At 35.3% G+C, this 19,320-nt stretch overlaps 1 protein-coding gene across 5 annotated transcripts in view; it reads left to right on the top strand.

Annotated features, from left to right (window-relative positions):
* Window positions 1-19,320, top strand: part of PAFAH1B1 (platelet activating factor acetylhydrolase 1b regulatory subunit 1) — an 82,302-nt gene that overhangs the window by 9,624 nt on the left and 53,358 nt on the right. For 2 of the 5 annotated variants that reach the window (XM_073235021.1, XM_073235022.1), the window contains exon 2: window positions 3,911-3,995. The exons of the other annotated variants lie outside the window; for them this stretch is intronic. The gene's annotated coding sequence lies outside the window, so the exon portion shown is untranslated. The remainder of the gene's footprint in view (window positions 1-3,910; window positions 3,996-19,320) is intronic. 5 annotated transcript variants of the gene reach the window in all.

Below are 19,320 nucleotides of genomic sequence, written 5' to 3'. Positions count from 1 at the left end.
GGAGTAGTGGTTAAGGATAGACAGAAAGAGAGTAATTCAACAAATACTGAGGTAAACTTTGCAGATGGAAGGAATTGGGTATAGAGGAATGACAAAAATAGTCAAGGTTGATTTCCACATAAATTATTATTTCTAACAGTTTTAAAGTGATATTCTTTTAAAGTGCTTTGGATCTTAGATACCCTCTATGCTAGTGAGGATATTTGAGGCTTTGGGGGTATATATTGATACCTCCATAAAAAAGTAAGAACTAATGGTCCGAGGTAGTTTTTAATTTCTCTAAGTTAATAGACCTTTGCTATTTTTCTCAGTAGATGAAAATAAATTTCTTTTTAGGGATATACTATTATGCAGAAAACTCTTTAGCCCAAGTGCAAAGAGACTTTCTGGCTTAAGTAATGATTTTATGTGTTTTTTTTGTTGTTATATCGTCATGTTGAGGTTTGTGATTGTAAAGATACTGGCATCATGGTAATACTTTGGTAGTAAAATTACCATTTGGGTAATATATGATAAAAATTTGAAGTGACTGCTGAATCATTAAAATATTAAAATTTATTAATTCTATTATATCTGCCTTTTTTCATTGTTTATTCATATATGATAAATAAACTGATAACCAGAATATCTCATCACCTCTTCATTCCTTGGATAAATCTTAGTTGCCCTCCCTATTTCTAGATTGGTCAGAATATGTTCTCTTTCCATTTAATTTTATAAAAGGGGGAAAATTGATTGAAATTAGAACTTACTTGAATTTTCTCTAGATTCTTAGTGAAATAATTAAATGTACAGGAAATTCAGTGTTCTTATATAGTACTTCAAATCTGGGCCCTGGATTATAGTGGTGTACGTTGTGTATAGTATCTGTCACTTAGGCTATTGCAGGGCCCATATAAATCTCACCAAAGGCAGTTGAGAAAGATGATATTTAAACTGAATCTTGAATGAATAATTGGAGTGGACATGGAGAAGGTCATTTTAGGTAGAGGAAACAGCAACATACACAGGTACAAAAGCATGAAAAACTATTACGTGTGTGCTGGAAAGTAGTTTGGCAGAGGGATTGTATAGTACATATGGGTATGAGGCTGGAAAGGTACGTATGAGCCAGGTTGGTAGAATATGTTATCTTGTGTATAGGTTATAAGCCATTTGGAAGTCAAAACAGTTTCAAGCAAAGGCAAGCAGCATGATCAGATGTGTATTTTAGATAGTTTGTGTGGGTGGCAATGAGGAATATGGATTTGAATTTGAAGGTCACTTAGGAGGCTTTTTCAGGAAAGAATGATTAGTACTTGAAATAAGAGAGCACAATCAAGGTTGTTGACTGGCAGAAGGTTTAGGAGGTAGAATTATGAATGAATCATGTGATGGGGAGATGTGAATGAAATATGTGATGGGGAGAGAGTAGTAAGTATTAGAAGACATTTCAGATTTGTAATTAGAGTGACTGAGTGGAATTGACAAATTAGGTGTCATTAGCCATAGTAGAGAATAAGAGGAGGAATTTATGGGGGGGGATATTACATAAAATAGCCAGATTAATTTCCTGAACCACAGTTCCCAAGTCACTTTCCTGCCAAAAACTTATCACCAGCATTTTATTATGTATGTGAAAATGCAAAGGGTACATTGCTAGCAACATAGTATTTAATCCTAAATGGGCACTCAGGATTTATGTCCTGGCATACCTTTTCATCCTTTTTCTTACTGCCTACCTTGTATCTTGTGATTCAGCCTTACGAAGATATTTTTGTTACTTATGGTGTTTCCACTCTTTACTACTCCTTCCCTTTCCTTTTCCTGTTTATCATCTGACATCTGTCCTTCAGATTTACATATCAGATTCTCCATTTCCAGGCCACCTTCCCTAATTTCTTTTCACCTGAAATTTTCTTTTTTGGATTAATTATCTTATGATATCTATTAACTTTTTTCTTGTTACAGCTTATATAAAAATTTATGTGATTTATCAAATGAGTTAATGCATTTAAAGAGCCTGTAACAGTACATAGCACATAGTAAGTACTCAGTAAATGTTGGCCACTGGTATTATGGTGATGATGAAGATGGTTGAGTTGATGATAATAGTAAGAGGGGCAGCCTACATTTCTGTCTTGTATTGGTAGAACTGATTTGTTCCCTGTCCTTGGACACTGGGAAGGCAGTGTGTCTTGTGCTTTGCTTATGTACATGAAAGTGCAAAATGTACTGTGCCCTATCATCACCTTCAAAGTGAAATTACTTTCTCTGTATGTCTTTGCTATTCCTGAGCTCTATTGAGGGAAGTAAAATGGTAGACAAGCCCTTGATAGTGATTATGTCATGAAGCTTCACAACACCTGTATGAGATAGGTGGTAGGTAGTGTTTTTTAGCCCCTTTTACAAATGTGCAAATAGGTCTTAGGAAGCTTGAAAATTTGCCCAAGGTCACATGTAGTGGCCAGGTTGATATTTGAACCCTCACTATTTGATTCTAAAATTCTACATAGTAGGACCTCAAAGTGTACTTACTCCTTCAGTGCTTTAATATCATTTACATATTTATCTTGCTGTCAGAGGGCCTATCTTGGGACCTGTACTTGAAAAAGTACTTTCTGTTTTTCCTTTTAAATTTTATGTATTATAGTTTAATGAGTTATTTACTTTTATTATGGGTATGTCAAATGTAGGAGAAGTACATGCAGTACTGTAACAAAACATCCACACTACCAGAATCAACAGATGTAAACATTTGTCCTAATTGCTTTAGAGTCTTTGAAGAAGTAAAATATTATTACTGTTACAGTTGTCCCTTTTGTACCTCTTTCCATGATTATTCCCTCCTCCCCTCTTCCTAGGGGTAAAGTTCCTCTTGAAGTTCGTATATATCTTTTTGTTCCATTTTTATACTTTTACTGTACATATATGTATCCATAAAAATGTATAATGCTTAGAATTTACATGAATTAACATAATATTGTATATTCCACAGCCTGGCTTTTTACCTAACAATGTTTTCTAGCTGTATATATGAACTATATATATAGTTAATTGTGTTATATAATTTCTTAATATGATTATACTATAGTTTCTTTATATCTACCCTATAGAAATGTACATTTGGTTTGTTTCCAAATTTTACTATTGTAGATAATAGGTTTATAAACATGAGGAAGGTATGTGCAGATAATTGGATAAGATTTGTTTTTGTTTTTGCATTGCAGAATTCACCCTAAGGTTAATTAAATATTTATTTTTTAGTAATCTTTATGCTTTTGAATTGAATAAATAGAACAGAAAATAAATTCATGAACTGTTACATTTTATTAAGTCTCTTCAACTATTCAAAAGGCTGTATTTATTCAATACTGAGCCAGGGGTTGCACACTGGCAGCCTGTGGTCAAGCTTAGGCCAAGCTAAGTAAGTGAGTTTCTCTTAGCTGTGCAGATTTTTTGAGTCAACATTTAAAAATTATCTACTTTGCATAAAGTCTTTATTTCTGGATTATCCTGAAAAATTAGAAACTCTGGCAAGAGCGGGGCCCACATTTTCCCATGGCAACACTTGGCTCAATCTGAGTTACAGCTGCCCTCCTTTAGTTGGGCATGAGCTGTAAGTGCTCTAGTGAAAGAAGTTCTGCCACTCCTTGTTACTGTTTATTAGAGCTCTTAACACTGTTGTTTGTAGTGAAAAAATACTTGTCTATTGATGTTTCTACTTAAGGAAATGGGAAAAAGTATAGTTGGGCCATTACAATATTCAAGAACAGCATATTTCTCTGGAAGTGAAGAATATTGTAATATGATTAATATACAAACAGATTTAGGTGTACGGGAAGATTACAACCTTGCCTGCTTCACTCATTTATATTACCTGCATTGTTCTTTGTAGGCATGAGTTTGTGATCTCTGTATTTTTTTGCAGGTAGTTGTGAGAACTGCTGCACAGTACATTTGAAGACCAAAAAGATAAAAAGACCGTAAATCATGAAATTTTGTGCAAATGCAAGGTATTTACCTGTTCTTTTAGCTGCTACATACACCCTTGCTCTAGAAAGGTTTTAAGCAGAGGGATTGAAACTCATTTAATATTCCTTAACCATCCCACCTTTGAGCATTGTATGTTAGGTTCCTTATTGGTAAGTTATAAATGTATGGTGAAGGATTTGAAACACAAACATGTTCTGTCTGCTCAGTGATTTTGTATTTAATTGATCTTATTTAAAAAGCCAGTTGTATCACTGCTGTCTTATTTCTAGCTGATTCACACTTTTACCTGCCTAGTTAGTTAGTCTCTATTTGATTTGTAACCCTTTATTTAAGGCAATTTACAAAGATGCACAAACTACAAAATATGACAGACTAAAAGTGAAGAGAAAAGAAAAAAAAGGATAAGGATAAAATAGAATCAGAATCTAGGCCAAAAAGGTATATCACAGTGTTCTTGCTACAGGCAGAGCACAGATTTGACTCTGAGATTTCTGTCAGCTAGCAGGAGGAAAGAACCTGTTAGGTTATTTTTCAAAGTGTTCTTAAGATAAAAGTAAACCAGGTAAGAAGGAAACTAACCACTTGGTACTATCAGGCTAGAATTTCTCAGAGGGGTCCTGAGAAAGATGATTATGTGTAATTATCATTATCCTCTTCAACATCTCTGAGGTCGATGGATATTTAATATTTAACAATACTAAGTTGAGAAGACCAACCACATCATAGTGAGAGTCAGTCTGAAAGAGTGGGTAGATTGTCCTTTGATGTCTGACCAGTGGATATAGTTTGCCTCAACTCAGCTTTTGATATATATTGATATTAAGTTCTTTGGCAAATACATAAAATGCAGGTATTTGTACAAGTTGCAAGATGGCAAGTACAACAAATGCAGACCGTTTTTCTTTGGGATTTAAATATTTTTGTGAGAACTTAGTTTTACCCAAATGGGATTTGTGGGAGTGCTTGTAGGTTATAATTCCAGAGAAAATAATTTTGAATCTGCTGTATCCCTATCTTTCTGTTTTGAAGGTGGACAGAGCAGTATTTTATTTATATCTGAAGAGATATGGTCACTATCCTTAAGAAACATACTAATATATGGCTCTGCCCCTTCTTCACATGTGCTTAAGAATCCCCTTTGTTTAAAAAAAGATTTTTTTCCTTCATCTTGTTACTATACTGCTTTTATCTTGTTACTATACTGCTGAATCTTGAATTCAGAGTTGAAACCTCTTTGTTGTCTTACTGCCCTTTATATTTCTCAGTTTGCCATCTTTGGCCTCAACTTTTCAGCAATGCTGTATTTTCCAACTGCTTAAAATAATTGTACATTTGGATATTTTGCCAGTCATTTCCTTCTTTGATTTATAAATCTGACTTGCTCAGTCTTCCTTTCATACTACATTCTTTTCATCACCTTCTTTCCTGTTCCTGCCCTCCCACCTCACTCTAACTAGATTTTATATTCCCTTAGGGGTAGATTGTATTTTATTCATCTTTATTTTAAAACCTCGTAACTCAGAGCCTAGTATGATAGTCAGTGTATGAAAGGATATATATATATATAGCTCACATCTTCAACTGCATTGTAAGTTTCTCATGGACTGGGAATCTCTCTCTTAACATCTATTTTGTATCACATGTAGCTTTCCATAGATAAGGGTGCATAGTTATCTATGTGCTGAGCAACATAGGACATAGATATATATTGTTTGGTTTAAATACTGGGTCCCTGGTAGATCCTCAGTACAGAAACTGAATAACTGACACAGAATATAGTTGTTTCTTAGTTATTTGTTCCAGTGGAGACAAATGTAAGTGTGGATAATAGTAAACTAGAAACCATTCATATGAGACAGACTGCATATTTTCCAGTTGGGTTGTTATAACACCTGGGCAGTTTTCCTTGGAAGTAAATAGAAGATCTGTATGTAGGGGACCAAGATCATATCCTTAGAGAAGGCTGTCTTTAAGACCAAGAGAAAGTAGTGGACTGTGTAAAAAAAAAAAAAAAAAAAAAAAAATTGCTTCTACTAATTACAGTTTGGTCATGAAGCTTTTTTTCTTTTCAAATCATTCCCATTGCTTCCATCATAGTTACAGCCTCTGTCATCTTCTTTCAGCCTTTCTTAGCTCTGATACCTCCTGTGCATTATCTCCAGAACAATCACCATGAAACACCAATTTGAGAGCAATGCTCCCTTAAGAACTGCAGTGATTTCTGTGTTGTCAAAGTTCCTTTGGGTTATCTGCATTAGCATTTACCATACCATGTACTTAAAAAACAAACAAACAGAACAATATGTCTTCTATTGCTTGCATGCTTGGAAGTATTAACAAACCTTTTTCTTCCGGTGTAAGGAAATGGATATTTTTTACTTTGACTTAAAAAAAATCAGATTTACAGGGCTATTTTAGCTATGTTTGGTCTGATTGTCACTTGAAAATGTAGCATGTGTAAGCAGAAGCCCGAAGAGTAATATACATGTTAGAAGGTAAAAAGATCTTTTCTTTCTAAAGTTTTTGTATAAAGTTGACTAGCCAATTGATTTTCTAACAGGATTTAAAAATTGGAATGCTTTCTCTGGTGTACATTAATTAGTGTTCAATATTTTTAAAAAACTACATCAACACCAGCCCCAAGCAGCTGGACTTTGATTTTGCCCATATTTCAGAATTTGATTTTTTTTAATTAAAAAGGTTGGAATAAAGTGATATAGTTCATCTTTAATTCTGAGAACACAGTACATTTTATCTTAGTTTTACTATGCCTCTAGTAGTCATTTAGAAACATTTTCTAGATACCTACTGTGTGTTTATTACCATATTTGATAGAGATACAAGGAAGAATTTGTCAAAGTTGCTTTTTGGAGGAGTGTTGTTGAGAAGACAACCTCAAGGCAGATAATTACAGTGTAGTGTGAGAAGTGTTAAATATGTGTAATGTACAAAGAACTATGAAATCACTGAAGAGGGATTTACTATTTACTTAATTTTTTGTCAAAACTATGTAAATAAATCCCTCAAGTTCTGCTGTTTATACTAGTGCTGAGACCTTTGCTAATGCTGTTTAAATGCCATTGATAAGTATTAAGTTGGACCTATGTAATTGCTATTTTTGGCAGTTTTATATGGCTTAACCTAATAGCATTTTGGAATGGCAATTAAAATAAAACATGGTTAATGTTTTTTGCCAATATTGTTTGACTGGATAATTGATTAATAATAAAGCTTTGAATATTAATGTGCCATTTTGGAAAACATTTTTAAAAGTTCAGCTTGGTTCTCTTTTTAAAAAGATAACATATGGAAGAATTTTATTAAATATAACAAAACTTTATTCCTTACAAACATTGTTGAGTGCCAGACACTATTTCTGGTTTTGGAGAGGCAAAGAAATTCAGTTCAAGTGTTTGCTGCTAAGGTTAGTGTGGTATTATAGACAGTATGTCTATAGTCACAAAAAAGTCTTGGAAGCAGCATGGGGTAGAATCAATGATTTTTCAAATTTATCTTAACAGTGGAAACTTTTCCCAAAAAAACCTTTTGCAGAAACCCAATATATAAACAGATAAAAAGAGAATCCTACCTACCTCCTTGGCCAACTCTCTGTCCTCTGTTTCCTGATATTTGAAACCATTGGTGTGGAAATCAGAAACAAACCTGGTCCTACTACTGTCCAGCCATTTGACTTTGGATTTGGATACATGGCCTAACCTTAGTGAACTTGTTTCCTTATCTGTTAAATGAGGATATTAGTTTCTTTGCTGGGTGTTGTAAGAATTGAAAATTGTACCAAAGGGGCTTAGCATGTAATGGCATTCAGTAAATGGTAGCTATCATGACACAGTGAGACTAAAGAAGAGATTAGAATTATGTGCACATGACACAGCAAAACTGAAGAGTGTACATACCTCTGTGAAGGGAAATGGGCTGGCCAAGGGAGGGCTTCACAGAGGCTGCCTTGGCTGAATCTTGAAGGGGAATGGAAAATTGCAAGATATATGGGTGAGGATTGTGTACTCAAAATAAAACATTTTAATAATGAAGACTTGGGCAGGTGGAATGCTGCTTCATTATACTTTTCTGGAGATAACTGGCCTCTCTTGCTTCCTAGGTAGCTTTTCCTTGTATTCTTTTACTCACACTTCTGTTTTAGGCTGGGCCAGGCCAGGGTGAGTCACTGACTTTACTTGCCTAATTAACAACAAAAAGTACTCTAAATCTGAATTTGTAAGCTGAGTCTTAGTTATAATTTGGTTATAATGTAGCACAGCACTTAGCCCAAGTCCTTCTTAAATGCAGTTGCATTGGTATGTTGAAAATTAGGGATCTCTTTCCTCCTCTGAGGAATTAATAGGTAAGGTTTTTTTTTTGCCTGAGATTCCAGTTAATGGGACTCACTACTGCTATGGATAAATTGCAGGTGGATATTTGTTTTTGGATTTAGCTAGAAAGTTTGTTTTTAGGAAAAACTAATGATTCATAATTGGATGCTTTTTCTACAATGACAGGTCTTTCCTTTTTATAACAGTCATGTTTTAGGCAAAACATCTCAATGTTATAGGCTGACATAGTGAAGGTGATATAGAAAGTGGAGGAGATAAAGAAAGATATGTATAAAATCATATACACTTGCTACATACATATGTGTACCAGTTTATTTAATCTTCCTGACAACCTTGTGAAATAGATACTCCTGTTATTAAAAATAGCCTGTATCAAAAACTTTGTTAAGGGGCTTTGCAAACTATGGTTGGCAAGCAAAATCTTGTCTGCTACTTGTTTTTGTACAGCCTGTGAGCTAAGAATTTTATAATTTCTATTGGTTGAAAAAAGCAAAAGAATAATATTTGTAAATTTTTACTTTGTAAAAACATCGTAAATTTTATTTGTTATTAATAACTTGTAAAATACTACATAAAATTCAATTTTCATTGTCCATAAAGTTTTATTGGAAGAGCAACACGTCTGTTCCTTTATGTATTATTTCTTGTTGTTCTCTTGCTACACAAACCATAAGGTCAGCAAAAACCCTAAAATAATGACTGACTGTTCACTGAAAGTTTGCTGACCCCTGGTCTAAGTACAAAGGGGGGAAGATGCAATCAAGGTAAAAAAGTAACATAGTTTTAATGTAGATGCAGAAGAATGTGTCTTTGTTAGAACATACCAGAAGGACTAGTTATGTAATAAACAAGCTAGCTTTATTTTCTTCTTGACCAGTTTTTAAAAAAATGTTAAATAAAAGCTTAACTCTAACGAACCTTCTTACCTAAAATGTTGGGTTGACTTCTTCTTCCTGATGATGTGACATGTTATCTCTTTAAGATATAGCTGAGTGGCTTTGCAAATATTTCTTTGAATTTGAGTGACAGTTACAATTACCTTTGAAATCTAAGTACCTAGGTCTCACAATTTGATTTTTGGCCTTGGAGCCCAGATGACATTTTCTGACACTGATGATTTCTTGATTTCCCCTTCTCTGTAATTTTGTTTTTGATCCTTTAGGACTAGCTGTAGTTAGTACTGTACTGTTGAGTGTATAGTTCTCTATTGAGGATATGCATCAGAATCACCTGGAAAAATTTTTTTAATTTAGGTGCCTCAGAATCTCTGAGGATAGGTAAAGTGTTACCATGATTGTTTTCACGAAGTTCTCAGGTAGTTCTGATGCACACTTCTAACTAAGATCCATAGTTCATTCTTCAACTATTTTAATAAATCCAAATAGAAAAAAGTACATATATCGCATTTATCTGAAACATATTCTTCTTCCCAGAGGCGTTCTTCAGCCTAAAGAAACATTTCCCAAATTTATGTAAACTTGGAGAGGCCAGCGGCATCAGTTTAATAAATTAATTTTCTCTTTTGATGTCACTCAGTTAATAGAGTAATACAATCCAAGTTGGAAGTTACACTAGAGAGCAAGTAGTATGATTTAATATTCATTTCTATGAATCTGGAAATAATGGATTTGATCAGGTGTAGAATACAATTTATAGGAAACCTAACATTTTAAGGAAGACTAGTTGACTAATTTGTACTCCAGACCATTTTGTTTTGTTTGTGTTCCTCTCAGACTGTATATAACCATACAGATAGTAAAATAACCATATAAATAGATATTTTTCCTCTTGTTTTCATTTAAATATATTTTGAAATTGATATAAATTAAGAAAAAATGACCCACTGTCTTTAAAATAATACTAAAACAACAAATATTTGTCTTTTTTCACATTTCCTTTCACAGTCCATAGGCATACACAGTAGTTGTATCATACAGAATAACTTTTGAGTTAAAAAGCACTAAGAATCTGCATACCAAAAAATCTAAGCAAGTCCATAGTTTCCTTGGAACTTTCAGGTGTGCAAAATGGCTTCATGCCTTAAGTTAAAAAGAGGGGAGATAAAAAAAAATCAGTGAAGAAGCAGTCTTTGAGCACCCATTAAGTGAACACTTCCGGAACAAAAATTATATCTAGCATGTGTTTGATGGGTGTGCCATTGCAATGAAAATTCATCCTGATTAACATCTGTAAAGGGAAAGCCAAGAAGCAATGGGGTAGACAAGCCAAGAAAGAAGCAGCAAGGAGAGAAAAGGGAAGAGAAGAAAGATCAGTAATTAGATGGTGCCTGTAAGTTTTAACAGCAGTGAATACCAAAACTCTTTAATGGAGACAGAGGTAAAGAAACAGAGTAAGACGAGCTCTCAGTTGCCTGTTTTGCACCTCAGCAACCCTTGTTCAGGACATCTGTCTTGTTTGTTGTAGGTAGAAAGCAATTTTTTCCACTTGATAACCCTTGAAGGCATCAGTTACCTGGTATTCAGAGAGTATAATAAGCAGTATGAGGAGGTGAAGAGTATTCATTCTAGTAGAGTTTAGTGACAGGCCAAGCCTGTAATAATAAAGGTGGCTATATTATTATAACAGAACTGGGGGTTTGGGTATTACTAGCCAGGGTTCTCCAGAGAAGCAGAATCAATAGAATGTCTGTTACGAGAAAAAAGTGACCAACAGTCAATTTCTGTCTTTCTCTTGAAAGGGGTGGAAAGGGAGAGATTTTACGGAATTAGCTCATGTGATTGTGAAGGTTGGCAAGTCCAGAAGGGGAGGCCAGCTGGATTGACAGTAGGGAAGATTCGATGCTACAGCTCAAATCCAAAGGCAGTCAGCTGGGAAAATTCTCTCTTCCTCAGAAGATTGTTTTTTTTCTTAAGGCTTTCAGCTGATTGGATGAGACCCACCCACATTATGGAGGGTAACTGGTTTACCTATTCAACTGATTTAAATGTTAATCTCTTCTAAATGTTAATCTCATCTAAAAACTAACTTCATAGCAACACCTAAGTAGCATTTGACCAAATATCTGGGTACTATGGCTTAGTCAAGATGACACATAAAGTTAACCATCGTAAGAAGTACAGTAGAAACCATCTCACAATGATTCTAGTCTAATACATAAAGGCAAAAATGGCTGATCTTAAAAGAAAAACTGGAATCTAGATATGATTTATATTATGTTGCTTAAATCTAAGACTAATTTCAAAGCCTAGAAGTGATTTCTACTTTTGTTTCTTTAGATTCATAATCTACAGCTATGGAGCATCTATTTGCAACACTTGGCCTTTAATATTAGAGCTACTAAATCTGAGGTTGATAGGAACAATTCTGAGAGAAAAAAGTGATTATCTTAATATTTGACCCAAGGCTAATTGAAAAATACAAAATATTTTTAAATGTAAATTTTGGATGAGTAATTAAAATCTTGAAAAAAGATGAGGTCATTAGTTGTAATTAATAAGAAAGTAAGGAAGTGGTGTGGTTGTTGGAAGAATTTTACTTTTTCAGTAAACTATGCCTGAACTCATTCTAGCTGTTAATGATGAGCCAACCCTGTCTTTCTTTTGTTTTTGTTGCTGCCTGCCAATAGTAGGTCCCAGTGAATCATGGGCCAAGCTGAAGTAGAATAAGAACAATTAGAAACTGAAGCCTAGGTAGTTGACTAAGAATTTTCAGTGATCTAACATTTTCAAATTGTAAGAATGGGAAAATTTTTTCTCATACTTACACAGACCACTACAAGAACAATGAATATTTTGGTTAATTTTGACATCTTTATTTTATTTTATGTTATGTTATTTTATTTTATTTTGGTATCATTAATCTACAATTACATGAGGAACATTATGTTTACTAGACTCCCCTCATCACCAAGTCCCCACCCACATAACCCATTAGTCATTATCCATCAGTTAGTAACATTTTATAGTATCGCTACTTGTCTTTTCTGTGTTGTACAGACCTCCCCGTCCTGCCCCCTACATTATGTCTGCTAATAGTAATGCCCACCCCCCAACTTCCCCCCCCCCCTATCCCACCCATCCTCCCCAGTCCCTTTCCCTTTGGTAACTGTTAGTCCATTCTTGGGTTCTGTGAATCGGCTGCTGTTTTGTTCCTTCAGTTTTTATCTTCGTTCTTAAACTCCACAGATGAGTTTAATCATTTGATACTTGTCTTTTTCCACCTGTCTTATTTCACTGAGCATAGTACCCTCTAGCTCCATCCATGTTGTTGCAAATGGTAGGATTTGTTTTCTTCTTATGGCTGAATAATATTCCATTGTGTATATGTACCACCTCTTCTTCTTTATCCATTCATCTACTGATGGACATTTAGGTTGCTTCCATTTCTTGGCTATTGTAAATGGTGCTGCAATAAACAGAGGGGTGCATATGTCTTTTTCAAACTGGGCTGCTGCATTCTTAGGGTAAATTCCTAGGACTGGAATTCCTAGGTCAAATGGTATTTCTATTTTAAGTTTTTTGAAGAACCTCCATACTGCTTTTCACAATGGCTGAACTAATTTACATTCCCACCAGCAGTATAGGAGGGTTCCCCTTTCTCCACATCCTTACCAACATTTGTTGTTGTTTGTCTTTTGGTTGGTGGCCATCCTTACTGGTGTGAGTTGATATCTCATGGTAGTTATAATTTGCATTTCTCTGAGGAATAGCAATGTTGAACATCTTTTCATGTGTCTGTTGGCCATCTAAATTTCTTCTTTGGAGAAGTGTCTGTTCAGATCCTGTGCCCATTTTTTAATTGGATTATTTGTTTTTTCTTTGTTGATGTGCGTGAGCTCTTTATATATTTTGGATGTCAACGCTTTATCGGATCTATCATTTATGAATATATTCTCCCATACTGCAGGATACCTTTTTGTTCTATTGGTGGTGTCCTTTGCTGTACAGAAGCTTTTCAGGTTGATATAGTCCCACTTGTTCATTTTTGCTTTTGTTTCCCTTGCCCGGGGAGATATGTTCATGAAGTTGCTCATGTTTATGTCCAAAACATTTTTGCCTATGTTTTTTTCTAGGAGTTTTATGGTTTCATGACTTATATTCAGGTTTTTGATCCATTTTGAATTTACTTTTGTGTATGGGTTTAGACAATGATCCCGTTTCATTCTTACATGTAGCTGTCCAGTTTTGCCAAAATAGCTGTTGGAAAGGCTGTCATTTCCCCATTGTATGTCCGTGGCTCCTTTATCGTATATTTATTGGCCATATATGTTTGGGTTAATATCTGGACTCTCTATTCTGTTTGACTGGTCTGTGGCTGTGTTATTGTACCAGTACTAAATTATCTTGATCACTGTGGCTTTGTAGTAGAGCTTGAAGTTGGGAAGCGAGATCCCCCCTGCTTTATTCTTCCTTCTCAGGATTGCTTTGGCTATTCGGGGTCTTTTGTGGTTCCATATGAATTTTAGAACTATTTCTTCCAGTTCGTTGAAGAATGCTGTTGGTAATTTGATAGGGATTGCATTGAATCTGTAGATTGCTTTGGGCAGGATGGCCATTTTGACAATATTATTTCTTCCTAGCCAAGAGCATGGGATGAGTTTCCATTTGTTAATGTCCTCTTTAATTTTTCTTAAGAGTGTCTTGTAGTTTTCAGGGTATAGGTCTTTCACTTCCTTGGTTAGGTTAATTCCTAGGTATTTTATTATTTTTGATGCAATTGTGAATGGAATTGTTTTCCTGGTTTCTCTTTCTATTAGTTCATTGTTAGTGTATAGGAAAGCCACATATTTCTGTGTATTAATTTTGTATCCTGCAACTTTGCTGAATTCAGATACTAGTTCTGGTAGTTTTTGAGTGGAGTCTTTAGGGTTTTTTATGTACAATATCATGTCATCTACAAGTAGTGACAGTTTGACTTCTTCTTTACCAATCTGGATTCCTTGTATTTCTTTGTTTTGTCTAATTGTCGTGGCTAGAGCCTCCAGTACTATGTTGAATAACAGTGGGGAGAGTGGGCATCCCTGTCTTATTCCCGATCTTAGAGGAAAAGCTTTCAGCTTCTCGCTGTTCAGTATGATGTTGGCTGTGGGTTTATGATATATGGCCTTTATTATGTTGAGGTACTTGCCTTCTATACCCATTTTGTCGAGAGTTTTTATCATGAATGGATGTTGAATTTTGTCGAATGCTTTTTCAGCATCTATGGAGATGATCATGTGGTGGATGATGTTGATGGATTTTCAAATGTTGTACCATCCTTGCATCCCTGGGATGAATCCCACTTGGTCATGGTGTATGATCCTCTTGATGTATTTTTGAATTCAGTTTGCTAATAATTTGTTGGGTATTTTTGCATCTATGTTCATCAGGGATATTGGTCTATAATTTTCTTTTCTGGTGGGGACTTTGCCTGGTTTTGGTATTAGTGTGATGCTGGCTTCATAGAATGAGTTTGGAAGTATTCCCTTCTTCTTCTATTTTTTGGAAAACTTTAAGAACGGGTATTATGTCTTCTCTACATGTCTGATAAAATTCAGCAGTGAATCCGCCTCGCCCTGGGTTTTTGTTCTTCGGTAGGTTTTTGATTACTGATTTCAATTTTCTTGCTGGTAATTGGTCTGTTTAGATTTCCTGTTTCTTCCTTGTTCAGTCTTAGAAGGTTGTATTTTTCTAGGAATTTGTCCATGTCTTCTAGGTTTTCCAGCTTGTTAGCATAGATTTTCATAGTGTTCTGTAATAATTCTTTGTATTTCTGTGGGGTCTGTTGTGATTTTTTTCCTGTCTCATTTCTGATTCTGTTGATGTGTGTAGATTCTCTTTTTCTGTTAATAAGCCTGGCTAGGGGCTTATCTATTTTGTTTATTTTCTCAAAGAACCATATCTTGGTTTCATTGATTTTTTTCTATTGTATTATTATTCTCAATTTTATTTGTTTCTTCTCTGATCTTTATTATGTCCTTCCTTCTGCTGACTTTGGGCCTCATTTGTTCTTTTTCCAGTTTCAATAATTGTGACTTTAGACTATTCATTTGGGATTGTTCTTCCTTCTTAAAAGAGGCCTGGATTGCTATATACTTTGCTCTTAGAACTGCCCTTGCTGTGTTCTATGGAAGTTGGGGCTTTGTGTTGTTGTCATTTGTTTCCATGTATTGTTTGATCTCTGTTTTAATTTGGTTGTTGATCCATTGATTATTTAGGAGCATGTTGTTACACCTCCATGTGTTTGTGAGCCTTTTTGTTTTCTTTGTACAATTTATTTCTAGTTTTTATACTTTTGTGGTCTGAGAAGTTGGTTGGTAGAATTTCAGTCTTTTTAAACTTTTTGTGGCCTAGTATTAATTTTGACATCTTTATGTTTTTTTAAATCTATTTTTTTTATTGATGTATAGTTCATACACAGTATTATATTGTTTTCAGGTATGTAACATAGTGGTCAGTAGTTACACACATTGTTAAATCCTCACTGCAACTCATGCAGTTACTATTGTCATCATGGGAGCATATTACTGAAGTATTCACTATATTATCCCTGCTGCACTTCCACCCCCATTACCAACCTGTGTTACAATTGATATTTTTGTGGTCCTTTATCCCTCTTACCCATTCCACCCACCCACTGCACCCCCTCCCCCATGGTAACCAGTAACTTCTCAAGTGTCTGTGAGTTTAGTGCTGTTTGTTTTGTTTTGAGATTTTGCAAATAAGTGAAATCATATAGTATTTGTCTTTCTCTGCCTGGCTTATTGCACTTAACATAATGCCTTCTAGATCCATCTATGTTGTCACAAATGGCAGAGTTTCTTTCATTTTTATGGGTGAATAATACTCCATTGTGTATATATACCACATCTTTATTCATCTATTGATAAACACTTTGGTTGTTCCTACATTATTGGTGGAATGTCAATTGGTGCAGCCACTGTGGAAAGCATTTTTTAATATGGGTAGTTTTTTTGTTGTTATATTTTGGATATTTACCCCTTATCAGATTATTTGTGAATATATTGTCCTATACTGTGATTTGCCTTTTGTTTTGTTCATGGTGTCTTTTGCTGTGTAGGTTTTTAGTTTGATGTGGTCTCACTTGTTTGTTTTTTTTTGTAATTTTTTATTAAGGTACTGTTGATACACACTCTCATGAAGGTTTCACATGAAGAAACAATAGGGTTACATTTACCTGTATTATCAAGTCCCCACCCATACCCCATTGCAGTCACTGTCCATCAGTGTAGTAAGATGCCACAGATTCACTGTTTGCTTTCTCTGTGCTACACTGTTTCCCTGTGACTCCTCACACCATTTCTACTAAACATAATACCCCTCCTCCTTCCCTCCCCACCCACCCTCCTCCACCCTCACCTTTGGTAACTGCTGGTCCCTTCTTGGAGTCTGTGCATCTGCTGTTTTGTTCCTTCAGTTTTGCTTTGTTGTCATACTCCACAAATGAGGGAAAACATTTGGCACTTGTCTTTCTCTGCCTGGCTTATTTCACTAAGCATAATACCCTCCAGCTCCATCGATGTTGTTGCAAATGGTAGGATTTGTTTCTTTCTTATGGCCGAATAGTATTCCATTGTGTATATGTACCACATCTTCTTTATCCATTAATCTACTGATGGACACTTAGGGTGCTTCCATATCTTGCATATTGTAAATAGTGCTGCGAGAAACATAGGGGCGCATATGTGTTTTTGAATCTGAGAACTTGTATTCTTTGGGTAAATTCCAAGGAGTGGGATTCCTGGGTCAAATGATATTTGTATTTTGAGTTTTTTGAGGAACCTCCATACTGCTTTCTACAATGGTTGAACTAATTTACATTCCCAACAGCAGTGTAGGAGGGTTCCCTTTTCTCTGCATCCTTGCCAGCATTTGTTCTTACTCTTTTCAATGCTGGCCATCCTTACTGGTATAAGGTGGTATCTCATTGTGGTTTTAATTTGCATTTCCCTGATGATTACTGATGTGGAGCATCCTTTCATTTGTTGACCATTTGAATGTCTTCTTTTAAGAATTGTCTCTTCATATCCTCCGCCCATTTCTTAATTGGGTTATTTGTTTTTTGGATGTTGAGGCATGTGAGTTCTTTATATATTTTGGATATTAACCCCTTGTTGGATCTGTCATTTACAAATATATTCTTCCATACTGAAGGATGCCTTTTTGTTCTTTTGATGGTCTCGTTTGCTGTACAGAAGGTTTTTAATTCGATGTAATCCCATGTGTTCATTTTTGCTTGTTTCCCTTGCTCAAGAATATGTGTTCAGGAAGAAGTTGCTCATGTTTATATTCAAGAGATTTTTGCGTGTGTTGTCTTCTAAGAGTTTTATGGTTTCATCACTTACATTCAAGTCTTTTATCCATTTCGAGTTTACTCTGTGTATGGGGTTAAACAATAATCCAGTTTCATTCTCTTTCATGTAGCTGTCCAGTTTTGCCAACACCAGTTGTTGAGGAGGCTGTCATTTCCCCATTGTGTGTCCATGGCTCTTTATGTCATATATTAATTGACCATATATCCTTGGGTTTATATCAGGGCTCTCTAGTCTGTTCCATTGGTCTGTGGGTCTGTTCTTGTGCCAGTACCAAATTGTCTTGATTACTGTGGCTTTGTAGTAGAGCTTGAAGTCAGGGAGCATAATCCCTCCCGCTTTATTCTTCCCTCTCAGGGTTACTGTGGCTATTCGGGGTCTTTTGTGGTTCCATATGAATTTGAGAACTATTTGTTCCAGTTCATTGAAGAATGCTGTTGGTATTTTGATAGGGATTGCATTGAATCTGTAGATTGCTTTAGGTAGGATGGCCATTTTAAGAATATTAATTCTTCGAATCCATGAGCATGGTATGTGTTTCCCTTTATTGGTATTTTCTTTAATTTTTCTCATGAGTGTCTTGTAGTTTTCAAAGTTTAGGTCTTTCACTTCCTTGGTTAGGTTTATTCTCAGGTATTTTATTCTTTTTGATGCAGTTTTGAATGGAATTGTTTTCATGAATTGTCTTTCTGCTAGTTCATTGTTAGTGTATTGGAATGCAACAGATTTGTGTGTATTAATTTTGTAGCCCGCAACTTGGCTGAATTCAGATATTAGATCTTGTCATTTTGGAGTAGATTCCTTAGGGTTTTTTGGTACAGTATCATGTCATCTGCAAACAGTGACAGTTCAACTTCTTCCTTACCAATGTGAATGCACTTTATTTCTTTGTGTTGTCTAATTGCTGTGGCAGGGATGTCCAGAACTATGTTGAATAGAAGGTGGGGAGAGTGGGCATCCTTGTCTTGTTCCGATCTTAAAGGGAAGTCCTTCAGCTTCTTGCTGTTAAGTATAATATTGACTGTGGGTTTGCCATAGATGGCCTTTATTATTATTATTATTATTAGTTGTTTTTTTTTTTTAGAAAACATTGTTTTTTATTCCTATTTAAGACAATCAAGGAAACTCTAAGTGCTTACTTTAAAATGTAGTCTTTTTTTTTTTTTGGTATCATTAATCTACAGTTACATGAAGGACATTATGTTTACTAGGCTCCCCACTTCACCAAGTACCCTCCACATACCCCTTCACAGTCACTGTCCATCAACGTAGTAAGATGCTGTAAAATCACTACTTGTTTTCTATGTGTTGCACAGCCCTCCCCGTGCCCCCCCACACTATAGATGCTAATCATAATCCCCCCTTTCTTTTTCCCCACCCTTATCCCTCCCTTCCCACCCATCCTTCCCAGTCCCTTTCCCTTTGGTAACTGTTAGTCCATTCTTGGGTTCTGTGATTCTGCTGCTGTTTTGTTCCTTCAGTTTTCGTTTGTTCTTACACTCCACACATGAGTGAAATCATTTGGTACTTGTCTTTCTCTGCCTGGCTTATTTCACTGAGCATAATACCCTCTAGCTCCATCCATGTTGTTGCAAATGGTAGGATCTGTTTTTTTCTTATAGCTTTGTAATATTCCATTGTGTATATATACCACATCTTCTTTATCCATTCATCTACTGATGGACATTTAGGTTGCTTCCATATCTTGGCTATTGTAAATAGTGC

The sequence above is a fragment of the Manis javanica genome, chromosome 4 (genome assembly GCF_040802235.1).
Source record: "Manis javanica isolate MJ-LG chromosome 4, MJ_LKY, whole genome shotgun sequence".
Lineage (NCBI taxonomy): Eukaryota > Metazoa > Chordata > Mammalia > Pholidota > Manidae > Manis > Manis javanica.
Note: the sequence above shows the minus strand (reverse complement) of the source record. Positions and strands in the feature narration are given on the sequence as shown.